The sequence below is a fragment of the Chrysochloris asiatica genome, unplaced genomic scaffold (assembly GCF_000296735.1).
Source record: "Chrysochloris asiatica unplaced genomic scaffold, ChrAsi1.0 scaffold00081, whole genome shotgun sequence".
NCBI classification, from domain to species: Eukaryota; Metazoa; Chordata; class Mammalia; order Afrosoricida; family Chrysochloridae; genus Chrysochloris; species Chrysochloris asiatica.
In genome coordinates this window covers 9,932,472-9,951,736 of record NW_006408599.1, presented here as the reverse complement: position 1 = coordinate 9,951,736, position 19,265 = coordinate 9,932,472, and positions in this window count along the sequence as shown.

Sequence of the window (19,265 nt, the reverse complement as noted above, 5' to 3'; positions counted from 1 at the left end):
AGGATCGAACATTGTTTCGTTCTGCTGTGCATGGGGTCGCTATGAGTCGGTTCCGACTCGATGGCACATGACAACAACAACAATAATGTGTTTGGGGGAGTCCTGGTGTGGTGCTGTGGGTTAATGCCCCAGACCGCAAAGCCGTTTGAACTGCAAGGTTGGCGGTTCAAGCTCACCAGCTGTGCCTCAGAAACCCTATAAAGGGTCGCTATGGGTCAGAACCAACTCGACAATACTTCACAACAACAACGTGTTTGGGGTTCATGTTGTCACACTATAGGATAAGCATTAAAGTCAACAGTTCAAACACACCAGCCTCTCCTCAGAAACACTATCCAGGGTCACTATGAGTCAGAACCTACTCTATAGCACCTAACAACAACAATCTGCTTTGGTCAGAGCTGTCATTATTACCCAATTACAATGATGCTTCTGATTATGTACTTTCATCTGCATACATTATTGTTTTCACTAATGCTGGTGATTTTACGGTCCTTGAATTTGGTAAAATTTTCTGGTGTTTTTAGCAACAATATTGTGATTTATTATTTGTGACTCTATCAATAACACTTTTGAGAATCTAGTAGTAAATTATAGAAGGAGAAAAAATATTTGAGTTTTCTGTTCAATTACTAATAATGCTGTAACTAATAATGTTGTGGAGTCCCGGTATGGCACTGTAGAATAAGACCTGGACTGCAGAATGTAAGGTAGGAGGTTCACATCCACCAGCCACTTCTTGGAAACCCTATACAAGTGACACTCTAAGTCAAAACCGACTTCACAGCACTTAATAACAGCAATAATGTTGCAACTCAATGTAGAAAGGTTTTTCAAAACAATTTTGTTGTTAGACTTTTTATAAGATAGAAAATATTACATTAAGCAATTTATACCTGTAGGTATCAAATGTTACTCTATGATTAAAATTGATCATAAACATTAGTAAGGATTCTGTACCAGAGGTAGTCCATGCCGAAGGGGTAACAGACAACATGAGTTACTGCACTGGGTGATGCCCACCTTAATGATGCCTCTGGACATGGATGATAAGTACACAACATGACAAATGGAATAAGCATCACTTATTCATGAATAAGTGTTCATGAAAAATGTTGAATACGCAAACGCTATGTGTATGCGTGTATATACTATTTATTAGGAGTCGTGGTGTGGCACTGCGAGCTAATGTGTCAGACTGCAAAGTCGTTTTAACTGCAAGTTCGGTAGGTCAAGCTCACCAATTGCTCCTTGGAAACCCAACAAAGGGTCACTATGGGTCAGAATCAACTCAATGGCACTTAACAACAACAAGATACTATATATTGTATATATTTAAAACCTGTGATATGCAGATGACATAACTTTGCTGCTGAAAGTCACGAGGACTTAAAATATTTATTGATGAAAATAAAAAACCACAGCCTTTGGTATGGGTTGCACCTCGATGTAAAGAAAACAAAACTCCTCAACCACTGGACCAATAAACAACATCCATATAAATTGAGAAAAGATTGAAGTTGTCAAAAACTTCATTTTGCTTGGGTCAACTATCAGCACTCAAGGAAGCAGCAGTCAAGAAACAAATGACATATTGCATTGGGCAAATCTGCTGCACAAGACTTGTTTAAACTCTGAAGAGCAAAGATGTCAGTTTGAGAACTAAGGTGCGCCTGACACAAGACATGAAATTTCCAATAAGCTCATATGCATGCGAAAGTTATGTAGTGAATAAGAAAGACCTTAGAAAAATTAATGCATTTGAGTTATGGTGTTGGAGGAGAATATTGAAAGTACCATGGACTGTCAAAAGAACAAACATCTGTTTTGGAAGAAGTTCAGCCAGAGTGATCCTTGAAAGCCAGGATGCCCAGACTTGTCTTTCAAACTTCGGGTACATTGTCAGGAGGGACCAGTCACTGGAGAAGGATGTCATGTTTTGTAAAGTGGAGGATCGGAGAAAAAGAAGACAATCCCCAACGAGATGGATTGGCACAATGGTGGCATCAATGGGCTCAAACGTAGCAACAATTGTGTGGTTAGCCGAGGATTGGGCAGTGTTCCGTTCTGTTATGCATAGGGTCGCCATAAGTTGGTATCAACTTGATGGCACCTAACAACAACAACCACATATAAAATACAACTGATCCTTGAAGAACACAGTTTGAACTGCACTGGCCTATCTATCACAGATTTTTTATCCTGCTGCTATTGCTGTGAGTTTAAGTGTTGCTCACATCAAGAAGATTAGTATCACACAATGTTTTCAGCAGATAGTCATAACACTTGAGCTCACTGAAAAAGCAACAGGAAAAGATATCTGTGTATAAGTAGACCCAGGTAGTTCAAACCCATGTTGTTCAAGAATCAAGCATAAATTATGTGTGGATTTTAAACTGTGCAGAAGGTCAGTATCCTTAACCCCTGCATTGGTAAGGGCCAAATATATTTTTTTCCTTACAAGTTCATTTTATTGACATGAAAAATTGAAGCCAGAACTCTGAACCACATATAAAGGAATATTTAGAAGGTTGGAAGGCTTACAGCTAAGGGAATTTGTAGCAGAAGCAATAACTCCATTGCTTTCTAATTCAAGATGCTCAGTTGCTCCTGGAGCCACCATCTTGGGCAAGACCAAGCAGAGGAAGGATCAGAGATGTTCCACGGGAGAAAGATGAGGATTTCTGCTTCTGTAAAGATTTACAGCCTCGGAAACCCTGTACAGGGTCGCTATGAATCGGAACTGAATCCACGGCACATAACCACCACCAACCATAAAACAAAAGCAAGCCAAAGGTGTGACAGATCACAAAGATGTGATTTACAGCCTTGGAAACCCTAAGGGGCAGTTCTACTGTGTCCTGTAGGGTCGTTAGGAGTTGGGACCAACTTGACAGCTATTGCTGATTTTAAAGGACTCATTCTGATATATAGTAAAGGGTATCAGAACATATTCATTATGAAGAACATAAACATATTAAGTTATTAAGTACAATGAATGAGAAGTAACATAACATAATCTTTTAAAGCATGGGCTATAGATTTAAGTACTTGTTCACCATGTTTTAAAAATCTATCACCCATTTTTAAAAGCCTTCCTAATCCATTTCAACTTTGCTTGTCTTCTTTCTGGGTACCTGCTCTGGTCAATTAGGGACTTGATTTTTTATTTAAACAATCTGATACTTCACATATATTACTTCCAGCTACTAACCAGTTGGGCCTGAGTAAGCTAGTTACTTTTTTTTTTTTTTTTCTTTCTTTCTGGTTTCAGTTTTCTTTCCTTTTTTTTTTAAGGTTTTTATTATGGATTGAGTGAAAGTTTACAGGACAGATCATCAGTTTTACATTCAACAAATCATACACCTTGTTTCAGTACAATGATTATAAACTCCTCAATGTACCATCAGTTAATAGTATTTCTCTCTATCCACTTAGCTTTTTAAAAAACAAACAAATAAAACCACTCAGGCATATATAAAAAGTTTCATCTCCAAAGGGCACATTCTGCAAGTCTGCCTCCTGGCCACCAGCTCCTAGTCCTTCTCTTCCCATAAATCTAAGAGTCCTCAGCCACTCACCTTCTGCATGCCCCCATCTCTGCCTCTGTCTCTGGCATCGCTGCATCTCTGGATAAGGTCCCGCATTCTGCTTGTGCTCTTCTCCCTTGATGGTGCTATGGTCCTCTGTTTCTGGACTGTAAGATTAACCACTCCTCTGGTTTTGTTACAAAACTTCTCCCTTTACAATTGTTGCAGTCACAATTAGTCATGACGATAATTATTCACTATTGAAACATATGAATCTTATCCCCACCTCTTTTCACCAGACTCATCTAGACAAGATGAAAATTATTCAGTGGGGACTTTTGCTTTCCCCCATACTCTTAACATAAACTCCCTCTTGAAACCTTGTAAGCCAGTCACTTTGTGCCTTTATCACCCCTCATTTTAGGTAGCCAATGTCTAAGTTGCCCGACCTTATCTACCAGATGTACAGAGGGATAGCATTGATACTTGATGTGAAGACTCTGTTGATATATAGTTATTACCTCTCTGAGAATAGGTCAGGTTCATAAAATTGTAGCAATTTACCCTTATTTCCTTTATCAAAAAAAAAAAAAAAGATTTTTTTTTTTTTTTTTTTAATCTTCCCCTAGTCAAGTTCTGATTATCGAGCCACCGAGGCTAGGTCAAATGGGTACTGTCTGCAAGTTTGGGTGTTCTTGTGCATCTCCCTTTACTTCATATCAGCTGAATGCCTCACTCTCAGCTCTAGCCCTCTGTGGCTATATCCTTGTCCATGGGCTCAAGTGTCTTCAGGTTTCACCACACTTTGGGCCAACCAGCCCTTCCTCTTCTCTCTCTCATCTCCAAGTCAATGGGAGTCAATGGACTGTGGTTGAACTTAGCCCATTTCTTCATTGCTGCTTTTCCCCCTCTTCCACTCACCAATAGACCAATGTGGGCACCAGAAAGCTTACATGCTTGTTTGTGTGTTCCCTTTGAGTTTCAGTCTTAGAGGGGATTTTGTCCTGAAGGCACTTGATTGCTAGCCTTGATGTCTTCCTGGCGAACAGCTTGCTTATTCTTGTAGTAGCCAGTCATGCTGACATTTTCGTTTTGGATGTTTTGCTGATAATCTTTCTTTGAAGATGTATCTTCTGTCACTGTAGCTGTTCCAGGTTGGTCTGCTTGTCCTTTCTAGTGAGAATGTCCCACCTCAGAAGGTTCTGGAAGGGACTCAGGATTCCACCTAAGGTCTTATACTCTGAAAAGGCTTTGCAAGAGGACTATTTCACTGGGCAAGCTTTAGAACCACTTTTAGGTATTCAAATTAGTTATAGGCTGAAGACAGACTTACAAGTTTTCTGTAATCATGTTTCCCAACATTCCTTTCTATCCCACTCGAGTGTCTATTTTACAATAGTAGGTAAGGGAAACCAATATTCATAAGACACTCAAGCATTTCAGTATTATTCTCTTCAAGCTATGCCTAGATCCCTGTATCCCAGAGCCCTGTTGTTCAAAGGTTAAGCATGCATCACTATTCACCTCTGTCCCACTTAGGACATGCAAATCTGTCTCAGTGTTCCCCTGTCTATCTTGTTCTTCTGCCTCCTGCCCCTTCTTGTATTGCCCTTCCCAACATCTGAGCTAAACCCCCCACCCCAACCCCATTGTTGTGGTTACCTTATATTCCATTAACTCTTCCCTCCATTTAAGACAGTTTATTTTATCCTGTAATCTACCTGACCTTCCACAACCTGGATCTCTGTTCCTTCTTTCACATTGTAATTGTTTTGATCATAGACTGACCTCCCAGATCCTCTTGTTCTTATCATTTTATTCTGTTCTTGACTCTTCCATTTGTTGATTGAGTTCAGGGTGATGGTGCCATGTATATCATTCTCTAGTTGTCTGCTCTTTTTGGTTCTCACAGAACTTTCTTTAGGATGTTTTTCATAGCAGGGTTGGCTTTGGCAAAACCCCTTATCTTCTATTTATTCTGGAATGTTTTGATTACACCATCGTATTTGATTGGCAACTTTTCTGGAGAGAAGATTCTTGGGTGGCAGTTTTTATCTTTCATGGTTTTATACATGTCTCCCCATTGCCTTCTTGTCTGCATGGTTTCTCTTGAGAGATCTGAGCTTAATCTGATTTGCTTGCCTTTGTATATTACACTTCTCTTTTCCCTAGCTGCTTTCAAAGACAAGGATTCTGTCCTTATCTTTGATTTTGGAGATCTTGATTATTATATTCTTGGTGAGTGTCTTTTAGGGCCTATCCTTCCTGGGGTTCGTTGAGCTTCTTGAATGCTTATCTTTTCGCTTTTCAGGGTGTTAGGAAAATTTTCTTCCAGAAGCTCTTCAACTATCTTCTCTGTGGATTTGTATGATTCTTCCTGTTCCAGAATACCAATAATTCTTAAGTTATTCCTCTTCATGTTGTCCAACATGAATCTTAGGCCTTCTTCAGATTTTTTTTATCCTTTTTTGTGTTTGCTCTTCTATATTAGTAGTGTTGAGAGATTTATCTTTTAGCTCACTAGTTTTGACTTCTCTCTCTTCAATTTTATTCCTTTGTCCTTTCAGTGTATTGTCCATTTCTGATATTCTATTATTAATCATTTGGACCACTTTCTGTATTGTTTCTAGTGTTTCTGTATTGTTTCTTTTTGAATTGTTTCTAATGCTGTATCTATTGTATTTGATCATTCCTGTAGCACTTTCCTGACTTCCTCCTTATTTTTCTCAACTCCATTGTATAGTGTTTTGATACATTTTATAATTATTTCTCTGAATTTCTCCTCGGGCATTTCCAAAGCCTGCCCATCTTCCAGTATGGAGTGTAGGTCTACTTCCAGCTCATTTGCCTCAGTCACTTTGTCTCGTTTCTGGACATGTGCTGATATGGTCATCTGCTTCTGCTTTTTGGACATACTCTGGAGTTATCTGTGGCCTCAATACATAGATGGGTGTGTATTTTGGTAATTTTTTATGCTTTCTGATTGCCTCCATGTGGATGTGATCAGGAGATGGGCTTCCCTTTTCAGTCTTCTTCCTGAGAAATTTCAAGATGCTACTGTTGGTCATTGTGATGTAACTCAGGATTTAATTTTCAGCCTTTTTCCTTTTAAGTCTGCCTATCCTGCTCCACAATCCTCATTCAGGCCTTTTTTCTAGTTATAAACAGTTCAGAGCTGGCTGTGGCTGTTTAGTTTTAAGTGGAAACTTTCACTTTAAATTTCGAGGCGATCTGTACACATGCATTGTAGAACCTTCCAGAGGTGGGGGTGGAGTGTCCACTTGCTCAGGCACTCCCTCTAGTCACCAGAATGGAGGTGTGCAGACAGCGAGAGACCAATGAACAGATACCAAACAAAGAAAAGAATGTCCACATCTTTATCTTCGCGGTTCTGTCAGGAGTCCATGGCTACTCTGATTCTTCCTTTGCTCGGTCTTGCCCAAGATGGTGTGCCGGGAGTAGATGAGTGTCTTGAATTAGAAAGCAATGGAGTTCTTGCTTCTGCTACAAATTCCGTTAGCTGTAAGCCTTTCAACCCTCTAAATATTCCTTTATATGTGGTTCAGAGTTCTGGCACCATCTCCTGAGCCTGTTTCTTCAAGTATTCTGTGTTGTTGCTGAGGGCGCTCCACACTGCACTTCCACCCGATCCACCATCTTGTTTGTTTCCCTAGTTACTTTTTTAAGCTTTAATTATGAGTAAATGGAAGAAAATGGTGGTGGTGGTGGTTATGTGCCATGGAGTTTGTTCCAACTCATAGAAACCCTGTTCAGGGTTTCCGAGGCTATAAATCTTTATGGGAGCACAGAGCCTCATCTTTCTCCCACAGAACAGCTGGTAGTTTTGAACTTCTGACCTTGTGGTTAGCAGCCCAATTCATAACCATTATGCTACCAGAAGTCCTTGGAAGAAAATAGGTAACTGTTAATAGTGTCACCTGAAAAGCTTTAAACAGGCTACAGTGTATGGCAATACATTGATGAATTCCAATACTGCATTCATCTGAATTATTGTTATTATTGTTTGGACTTTGTTTCATGTGATTGAAACCCAAAGGCCAAGAATCATACATTTATCTGACCCTCAAACTTACAGCACCATAAGAAGCTACTCAGTGAAAACTTTTGGTCCAGTTGAGTTTGGTAAAGGAAGAATTACAAGTCTTGTTTCGTATCCTTTTCAGAACTCAGCATGTTGTAAATACATAGATAAAAAAGCAAATGAAAATAAATTACAAACCCAACTGCATGCCTGGTTCTGAGCTATGTGTTTGACGTTAAAAACTGAGCTCCTCTCTATTACAAATGAAATATGAAACACTGTGTGTGATTATTTCTTTTTCCCTTTTAAAGACAGAGCAATGGTTATAGAAATAATTTAATATACTGCATTGCATTTCCCTGGCAAATGTGCCAATTCTGATTACACATTTCCAGATGCTGCTGTTTGTTCTGGTTCTTCCACTACTACCTGGCCAAGGAGCTGAACTGCTCTTCTCTCGACTGCTCCTGCCAGAAACACTCAGCTGATAGAACCTATGGGTTAAAAGAGCACCCGGGTGATTGTTCACATAGGGCTCAAGGTTCTGAAACTCTCTAGACTCCCAAACTCAACATCCGTACCTTATGTTTAAGACCCAAGAGATTGAGGACAAAACTGAACTGGCCAAGATAGGACAGTAGGCAACAAGCCTAAAACAGATTTAATAAAAAGACCTCATTCCTTTCCACTAGGTTTTTGTTAGATATTTCATGGGAATTGCCATTTGGGAGACACACAGAGCCAACCTGGGGCATGGCCAACCGCAAACAGTGAGCTCAAGGACTTCACAGACAGATTCCTCCTGGTTTATGCTCGGAAAACCTCAAGGACTGGAGAATTTTCCCCAAACTTTCTAGCCCATGGCCTTTCTGCAGACATATGGGGTGTATAGTGAGTTACAGACAACTCAGGGATGATTAAGGAAAAAGATATGGCCATGCTATCTTACACAACACGTATCTATTGGGGTGGAAACACTAATAACCACCTACAGGGAATAGTCCCCAGCGTAGGTGGTGTGCCAAAGGCACTTGGTGCAGGGGGCCACCAGAAGAGGAAGAAGCCAGGAGAACCCTGGGGATGAGAAAAAGGGAGGAAGGGAAAACTTCTAGTTCCTAAACGAGGTCCTTTTGCGACAAGAGGATGATTCTAGGTCATAACACTCCAAAGAAGAGCAGCATCCAGGGTTTGGTGTTAGATACTGGTGCCTTCACACAGATTTTAACACACAGCGATGCCATGTGAGAGTAGACCCTCTCCACAGAATTTTCTTGGCTTTAATCTCTGGTGGTTCAAGTGTAACAAAAATTGTGTGGCTGGTGCAGGACTAGCCAGCATTTCATTCTATTGTGTGATGAATTTGGAACAGATTTGATAGCACCGAATAACAGCAACGACAGTCTTGGATGGTGCTGTAGGATAAACATTGGGCAACTAATCTCAAGGTAAGCAGTTCAAACCCACCAGCCTCTCCAGAGGAGAAAGATGAGGCTGTCTGCTGTGATGAAGATATACAGTCTCAGAAACCCTAAAGAGCAGTTCTATTCTGTCCTATGGAGTACTAGTGAGGCACTGTGGGACAACGCACTGGAACTCAAGATTGGTTTGAACCACAGGGTCAGCAGTTCAAACTCACCAGCCATTCTTAGGAAACCCTATACAGGGTCACTATGAGTTGGAACTGACTCAATGGCACGTAACAACAACCACTCTGTCCTATAGTGTCGCTCTGTAAGCTGGCATTGACTTGATGGCTGTGGATTTTCAATTTTTATTTTTAATCTTTACAGATGCAGATTTCCACATCTTTATCCTAAGAAGCTGCTGCTTGGGTTTGAACTGCTAACATTATGTTAACAGCCAGCAGAGCTTATATTTGTTGTGCTACCAGAGGCATACTGTGTGGATAACTGCTGTTGAATCTGTGCAGACTCATAGTGACCCTGTCTAGGGAAGGTTTCCAAGGAGCAGCTGGTGAGCTTGAACTGCCAACCTTGCAGTTCAAACTAACCTTGCAATCCAGCGCATTAACCTTCAACGCCACATTAGGGACATACTTCTTGCCGTTGTTAAGTACTATCAAGTCGATTCCAACCCATGGCGACCCTGCATAGGGTTTCTGAGGAGTGGCTGGTGAGCTTGAACCACCGACCTTACAGTTCAAATGGCTTTGCAGTCTGGCACATTAACCCAGCACCACACCAGGACTTCAGGCATACTAGGTTCCTTATAATTACAGGATTTTATTGTATTTACAGCCAGCAGATACTGGATGCTGTTTTATGGAATATGTAAAGCAGGCAGGTTCTAAGTGGCTAAAATAGCAGCAGTGTACAAATTTGAGTTTGTTGCTGGCAAGCATTTTGGACTAACGGTCCTCAATTTATCATGAAGTAAACAACTTGGGGCCAATGTACAGAGGCTATCATTGGCCCATTTATATAACAGATGGGCACTAGGAAGTACACTGTCTGAGAACACAGACTAGTTTTCATTCATGCACCACTTTGCTACTACCTGGGACGATCTATCATAGTTTCTCTCTTAGCCTCTGTATTCTTATGTATAAATTGAGGGGCCTCCCATTTCTAAGGAATCTTTTAGTTCTACTGTTTTGTCATGCTTCATGTTATTACATTTGAGCATGTCAACAATGATGTGATAGGAAAGAAACCATAAGATTAGGACTCAAAAGAGGGGGGTTCAAAAGACTATGGAAAAATCCCATTATCTTATCATTCCATTTTCCACGAGCTTTTTGAAGCCCCCTCCTACATCCTGCATCCTAAAATGTTGTAGTCTTACTGCCTTCTGGTTCTGTGACTTCATTCAATTTTTATACCTTTTTGAACTTTGGTACTCCTATATGTAAAATTAAAGAGGATGTGAACAAATTTAACCAGCTGTGTTTTAGTATTTTGGCATCTTTCTCTCTCTCCACGCTGCCTTTCTGTTTTTTAGGAAGACTATACCCTATACCAAGGAGCTCTGGTAGCATTGTGGTTATGAATCAGGTTGTGAACCTTAAGGTCAGCAGTTCGAAACTACCAGCCGCTCCACGGGAGAAAGATGAGGCTTTCTGCTCCGGTAAAGATTTACAGCCTCAGAAACCCTGCAAAGGGTCGCTATGGGTCAGAACCAACTCGACAGCACTTAACAACAATAACAACATACCCTCTACCAATGGAAAGAGACAAAGCTGAACTTCTCTCTTACTGTTTTCTTTACTCAGGGGAAATTAGGGCACAGTCCTTGCTATAGGAATAAGGAGAAATGAGCTACACTGTTGTTGTTGTTAGGTACTATCGAGTCAGTACCGACCCATAGTGACCTTATGCACAGCAGAACAAAACACTGCCTGATTCTGGGCCAACCTCACTACTGTTGCCACGCTTGAGTCCATCGATGCTGTCACTTGGCCAATCCATCTCGTTGGGGGTCTTCCTATTTTTCTCTGATCCTCCACCTTACCACACATGATATCCTTCTCCAGCGACTGGTCCCTCCTGACAAGATGTCCAAAGTATAACTGGAGTGAATCAAAATCTGCACCTTGCTCTATTTTTGGTTTTGCCCTTTGTGGTATATGTTTGGAGATAGATTTGGGGTACAGTTTCAGTTTTTACTTTCTGAATTTCCATTTATAAAATGCCATCAGTTTACATGTGTACTGGCCACCACTGTTACATCTTGAATTCCAACTCATGCACATCGGCTCAGGGTGATGTCAGTGCCTACAAGGCCTATCCATATATGTGTGTGTTTCAAAAAGTTCATGGAAAAATCCTGTTATTCTTCAATTCCATTATTCCACAAATTTTTGAAGCCTCCTTGTATTTTCTCCCACCCCATGTTCTTTAATAACAGAAAATTATAAGCATACAACAACTCATAAGGATAGAAATCACTATGAGCAAATCAGCACAAAGTACTTTCCATACACATCTCATTGATTCCTCATGACTCCTTTGTTGTGTTTCATTTCCCCCACTTTATTATGGAGGAGACCTGGTGATGCAGTGGTTAAGTGTTCTGCTTAATCACAGAGGGGTTGCCAGTTTGAACCCACCAGAGGCTCCCTGGGGGAAAGACGTGGCTGTCTGCTTCCGTAAAGATCATAGTCTTGGAAGTCCCATGAGGCAGTTCTAATCTGTCCTATGTCGTTGTTGTTAAATGCTGTTGAGTTGATCAGGGTTGCTATTAGTCAGAATAGTCTTGCTGGCAATCAGTTCCTTTGGTATGTCATCTATTCTCAATCCCAGTGACCCTATAGGAAAGAGTAGAAGTGTCCCCAGAATGTTTCCTAGGCTGTGAATCTTTATGGGAGCAGATTAACAGATATTTTCTCTGGCAGAGCAGATGGTGAGTTTGAACCTCCAACCTTTGTTGTAACAGCCAAGGATTTAACCATTGCACTACTAGGGTTCCTTCTACCTTTCCCCCCTTTACAGCTATGGAAGTTGAGGTGGTGAGAAGTCAAATGGTAAAGTAACAATTAGATGGCTGAGGATGGACTTGCATTTGTCTGAATTGTTTATCCCCGCTCTGAAACTCTAAAATTAAATTGCTCTTGAAACTAGCCACTTAGCTATTTAAGGAAGTCTCAAAGAGTAAGGGGTTACAAGTTGGGCTGCTAACCAAAAAATCAGCAGTTTGAATCTACCAGCCTTTCAGAGGTAGAAAGATGAGGCTTACTGCTCCCAAAGATTTGTTGCTGTTCTGACTCATAGCAACCCTGATAGGGTTTCCAAGGAGCAGCTGGTGAGCTTGAACCACCCACCTTGCAGTTCAAACCGGCCTTGTAGTCCAGCACATTAGCCCGCAGCACCCAAAGATTTACAGCCCCAGAAACCTTGTACAAGGTTGCTATGAGTCTGAAGAGACTAGAAAACAAGTCACCACCATCCTACCACATAGCTATTCATTTCCTCACTGAGCTAGATCTTATCCTCACAGCATACATATGCATATCTCCTAAGGGTAGATTCCATGCACATATTCTTTGCATCTCTCATCTTGCTTAGTACCTGATAGGAACTCAAGAGACAATAGTTTCAATTGTCTCATTTAATCTTCAAAATAAATTTGCAGAAAAAATGTTAAGAGACATTAAAAATGTTCTCAAGGTCACACACCTAATGTAAATATCACAGCCGAGATTCAAATGGAAGTAAGATTCCAAATTTCTTGAGATTTTGTCTTGCCAGAAAGTACTTGTATAAACCTCAGGCTTTTTTTCTTTTTTAACCTTTGGGAGAAAAACCTTAGGTACTAATAATAAGTATTTTATAAATGAAGAGGAATGAGTAAAAACAGCCTAAAAACTAGAAGCTTCTAAAAGTTTATGCACATTTGTTTTGTAATGGGGTTGGGGAAGCAGTGTGAAAGGTAGTACAAAAGTTGCTGGCAAAGAATCCTTTTACATTCCACTTGAAAGACTGATTGCTTTAAAGTACTGATTGATTAGAGACCAAAGGAGCTCTGGTAGCGTAGTGGTTACGAATCAGGCTGTGAACCGCAAGGTCAACAGTTCGAAACTACCAGCGGTTCCGTGGGAGAAAGATGAGGCGTTCTGCTCCCGTAAAGATTTACAGCCTCGGAAACCCTGTGCAGGGTCGCTATGAGTCGGAACCGACTCCACGGCACTTAACAACAACAACAAGTCTTAGCCAGGCACCTTAATTACAATGGATTCTCAGTTAAGACTGGTGGTTCAGTTCCTGCCATCTTAAAGACCTGTGGCTTGATCTACTAGTAGCTCTGTGGGAGAAAGAGGAAGCTGTCTGCCATTCTGCTCCTTAAAGAATTTCAACCTTGGAAACCCTATCAATTAGTTTTATTCTGTTTTACAAGGTTACTATGAGTTGGAATCAACTTGATGGCCCTGGTTTGATTTTTAATTTTTTGGTCAAAGTCAACTTTGGGGTAGCAGAGTCAACGCTATTGTTAGAGACACAAGGGAACAAATCAGATAGAACTCAAACAATCCATCAAATATACTGTAACACCATTCAAGACTTTCAGGAGGAGCTGCACAGAAAATATGCCAAAGACCTAGATTATGAAATGTTGGCTTTCAAGTACTGATATTATATCTCAACTCTTAAACATGAGGCAAGAATCCAGAATTTTCTTTCCTCATGAATACTTAGGGATGAGATCACAGATGTGAAATTCAGGGACTTCAATGAAAACATTGCATTATTTTCTCTGCAAGATTCTGAGACCCACCAATGAATCCTTTCAGGATGTCAGAGCTGAGTTATGAGTATAAATCCAAACATCAGGAACCATTCTGGGTATGTACATCTACCAATTTTTAAAGTAAAAACAGAATCTAGATCATAAGAGGAGAATATGTCTGAGATGCAGAGGTGTTAATTGCACAACAGATTGCTATTTTTTCATTCTGTTTTATCAAATCCACTCCAGGATGAAGCATTCAAATTGTGGAAATAGAAGAGTTTGATTTCTCTTAGTAAACTTCCTTTGACATACTGGTGAGAGCCTAGCCCTGAGCTGCTTGAAGAAGCTCTATTGGGATGTCAATTCCAGGATTATTGAAATTTAGAATTTGTGTATATATTTTTTATTCAATTCTGGTGATTTTTTTAAAATACTGAACCCACTATTGTGGTTTCTACAGAAAAAGAAGATTGCTGAAATAAAATGCCAGAGTATGGGTAATCTGTTGTTCTGTGTGGAGGGTTGGAAAATGAAGGACATAAAATATCATGGGCCACTTCTTCAGAGCAGGGACTAGAGGTTAGGTTTTGGGAAGGAATAAGCCCTGCATTATGGGTAGGTTGGCTGGTTAGTTGGTTGATTATGTGCCACGGAGTCAGTTCTGACTCATAGCGACCCTGTACAGGGTTTCCAAGGCTGTAAATCTTTAAGGGAGCAGAAAGCCTCATCTTTCTCCTGCAGAACAGCTGGTAGTTTCGAACTGTCGACCTTGAGGTTAGCAGACCAATTCATAACCACTACGCTAACAGAGCTCCTTGCTCTGACCTATAGTGACTCTATATAGAGTGTCCAAGGAGTGACTGGTGAGCTTGAACTGCTGACCTTGCAGTTCAAAGTGACTTTGCAGTCCAGCACATTAATCCACAGGGCCACACCAGGACTCCTTGTTACTGACGTGCAACAAGTAAACACTTATTCAAGACTTTCCCATGGCTATTTGCCTAGTGGTTACAAATCGGGCTGTGAACTGCAAGGTCAGCAGTTTGAAACTACCAGCTGCTCCATGGGAGAAAGATGAGGCTTTCTGCTCCCATAAAGATTCACATCCTCGGAAGCCCTGTTCAGGGTCGCTATGGGTCAGAACCGACTCAATGGCACTTAACAACAACAACAATTTGCCTAGAATGCTTTGCCTCTAAACAGGCTTCCACACCTTTTGCTACTCATTCATGTGTCATCTTCCTCACCATTCAATTTCAAAATACAACTTGCATCCTCTTCAAGTCTTCCCATTTCCTCATGCTCTACTCTTCTGGTTTTCCTCCCATAGTATTTATAACTTTTTTAACAGTCTTCTTTTTAGGTGGTTTACACATTTTGTAAAGCTGGGTACTGTGCATATTGTGTGTGCTCAGTGCTGTCATGAACCATGCAGCTTTACTCCTTCATGGAGACTCATTTGTCTAGTAGCTGGGATTGCTGGCCACTATTAGTTCTCTTAGATAACATTGCAAAGGATGAGTATTCCAGAACACTTAACTGTGCTCATCAGAGACTTGTACAAAGAAGAATAGGCAATTGTTAGAATAGAACAATTGTATACTGAATGGCTTAAAATCAGGAAAGGTGTATGTCAGTGTTGTGTTTTTTCACCATAGGTATTCAAGGTGTATGCTGAACAAATAATGCAAGAAGCTGGGTTACATGAAGAAGAACATGGCATCAGGATTGGAGGAAGACTTATTAACAACCTGTGATATGCAGATGATACAACCTTGCTTGCTGAAAGTGAAGAGGACATAAATACTTACTGGTGATGATCAAAGATTATAGCCTTCAGTATGGATTGCAACTTAATGTGAAGAAAACAAATAGCCTCACAGCTGGACCAATAAATAGCATCATGAAATATGGAAAAAAGATTGAAGTTGTCAAGATCTCGTTTTGTTTGCATCCATTATCAACACTCATGGAAGCAGCAATCAAACGGTGTATTACATTAGGCAAATCTGCTGTATAATAACTCTTTAAAGTGTTAAAGAGCAAAGTTGCCAGTTTCAGGACTAAGGTGCATTGGACCCAAGCCATGATGTTTTCAGTTACCATGTATGCATGTCAAAGTTGAACGATTGAATAAGGAAGATTGTAGAAGAATTGATGCATTTGAACTATGGTGTTGAAGAAAAATATTGAAAGTACCATGGCTGCCAGAAGAACAAACTAATCTTTCTTGGAAAAAGTAAACCAGAATGTTCCTTAGAAGCCAGGATGGTGAGATTACATGTCTCATACTTCTGATAGGTCAGGAGGACCCAGTCCCTGGAGAAAGACATCAGGTTTGGTAAAGTGGAGAGTCAGAGAAAAAGAGGAAGATGCATAATAAGATGGATTCACACAGTTGCAGGAGTAATGGGCTCAAGCATAACAATTGTGAGGATGACATAGGATAGGACAGTGTTTTGTTCTGCTGTGCATAGAGTTGCTGAGAGTCAGACCCAACTCAATGGTACCTAAACCAAAATTAGTTCTCTTGGAATTGCCCTCAGCTGAAGGGATCTCTCACCCAATGTCACATTTCTTCCCAGGAACAATGGCAACTTTTCATTGTAGAAGTTTCAAAGTCCTTGCACTCTTGCCTCAACATGGAATAACTCTGAAGAATAATCTGAACCAGAGAGATTTCAAATTCTCGCTCTGCCCATTCTATTCCTTCATTCCCCAGAGGTGTATTTCCTAAAAGAGTTATTACTTAGTGGGTACAGTATTTCTGTTTGGGTTGAGGGATATATTTTGGAAATAAATAGTGGTAGTTGTACAGGGATGGAGGAAGTTCATGTTTAATCTTTAATAGTACCCAGAGATTATTGCTGATGGATTGTAATATTCTGATGCAAATAGCCCATAAACCACTTTTAAGGAAATAGGATCCCAAAGAAGTTATGAAATATGAGTTGTTTAGTTTAATCTTATTGAGTGCCAGGTATTGTGCTAGATTGTTGAAGAGTTTTTAAAAATACATGAAATACAATAGTTTATAATGTATAGATTATGTAATATATAAGGAAAAACAGGATTCCAATGAACCTATAGGTATATAATGAGAAACCATTATGTGGAAGATGCTATTCTTGGCTCCATGGCAACATAAAATAAAAAACCCAACATTCTCTCCTCAAAACTTAATTTGAGCTAAGTAAGAATAATTCATCTTTGTCTTTATTTGTTCATCTATTTATTTCATTACTTAATCCATTCCTTCATTCTTTCAATAATACTTATTGAAAGTGTACTAAATAAAATGTGTTATCACAACTACCAATAAGAAAATATATGATAAATACCTACAGAGACATATTGACAACCTGCTATAGGATGGCTCATGACTTGTTCCATTTTCTTTTCAATATTTGCTGTTCGTAGTTGCAGCTCAATCTATGCCAACTCCTAAAAATCTTATGTGTACATAATAGAAATCCTCCATGGATTTTTTTTTTTTTTTTTAATGCTTTAATTTTGAATTATGTGATAGTTTACATGTGAGTGCTTTACATTCATTCTATCATGTATCATTCCATTGCCATGATTACAATCCCCTCCATGCATAATCAAACAACCAAAGGGTATATACCCCGCAAGCCTGCCCCTCGGTCATCAGCACACAGTCCCTCTCTCTCTCTCTCTCGGTCTAGACTCTCCAGCTGCTCCATCTCTTCAAGTCATCATCGCTCCTCCTTGGAAACCCTATACAGGGTCGCTGTGGGTCAGAACCAACTCAACAGCACTTAACAACAACAATGACAAGAATCAAGTAATCCACCCCCCACAAGGTAGCAATCACTGTTTTTGATAAAAAATATATTATAATTAGCTTTACTCTAATTTACTAGAGTTCAAAAATCAAGGGGATAAGAGCAGGGTTGTAAGTGTTTACTATCTTTTGCCAGATTAAAATGAACCATTTTTGAATTTGAAGAATTTCATAATCACCAGTTAGATTGGCCCTTAGCAGCAGCTTTCTGGATTTCTAGGAATTTTTCAGGTATGTGTTATGGTGTGGAAAGTGTTTGAACAAGGAGAATTGGTAAATATTTGAAGAATTGGTAAATGTTTGAAGAATTATAATCACTTAGAAAGAATTCACCAAGAAATAGGCGAGCATCTGTATAACCAAAGAATTGCACAAATAGTTGCAGGAAATACCCGCTGCATGACAGGTAAGAAGCAAGGCTGCTTTCTTCTTGCACCCTCCTGAGGCAAACAGCATAAATCCATCTTATCGTTCTTTCCTATAGAGTGCACATAATGCCATAGAATCCTTCTGGAAGCAATGACTTCAGACATCCTCTATCAATTATATTGGTATGAAACATGTTCTCTAGTTTCCATTCCAAGTCTACAGCTTTGGGTTTGGGAGTGTGTAGCTATAGGACTTAGATTCAGTTCTTCTACCAACCAGATTTTTTATTTTTAAGTCTCTAGACATTGGGTTTTTACTCTTGAGCCTAGTAGGTTACATAATGTATTGATGCAGCTGTTTGTTTATAAAAATCAAAGGTGAGGAAACAGCCAAATGAGTATTCAGAAAAGAAAACAAGTAAAGTCTGAATTGCTCATGAATAGACAGCCCTTCAGTTGGCATGGCTCCTGCCCTTCCTTGATCCTGCTCTTTCTCTCTACCTAATGTCACTGCCCCCCTGCAATCCTTTTGGACATTTTGAACTTTTTTCCTTTGCCTGAATGCTGTTTATGTATGTATATATAATTTATTTTTTGTAATAAATGCTGTTCCTTTTGAATGGGCAAATTTCTCCATCCTATCTGCCCATTTTCCTTCACCTCATGCTAGATGAAAGGTTTCTTGTCCTTTGACTGCCAAAGAGACTTCAATTTCCCCTGTAGCTTTAGCAGGCCTTCATCTAGGAGATTTCTCTGGGGATGTTACTCTAAATTAAGTGGTTTTCCCTTTTTTTTTTTTTTTTTCTGCAGACACATTTAAGCCCCCTTGTCTTGGCACTAGCTTTTGAGTGTAAGTATACCTCTTGATTTCTCTTCTCTCTGTCATGCTTAGCAAGGAGTTCTGATAGCTTAGTGGTTAAGAATCCGGCTGTGAGACCCAAGTTCAGCAGTTCGAAACTACCAGCTGTTCCGCAGTAGAAAGATGAAACTTTCTGCTCCCGTAATGATGTACAGCCTCGGAAACCCTGTACAGGGTCGCTATGGGTCAGAACCAACTCCACGGTGCTTAGCATGACATCAGGACAGAGTAGCGCCTCTTTTTGAATCGGTGAATACAACCACAAGCACTCGCTAGTGATAATGGCAGTATTATATGATTCAGTTGTGAGTAACTGTTAACAGGGTTATCTGTAATTTTAACAACTTAGATCTCTAAAGCAGGGATTGGCCAAGTGGCTGTGTAGTTAAGAGTCCTTCCTCTGTGGTTGGGAAAATGCTGTGTTCTAAGCATTTCTGGTCTTGAACTGTCACCTCTTAACTTCCCTAATACA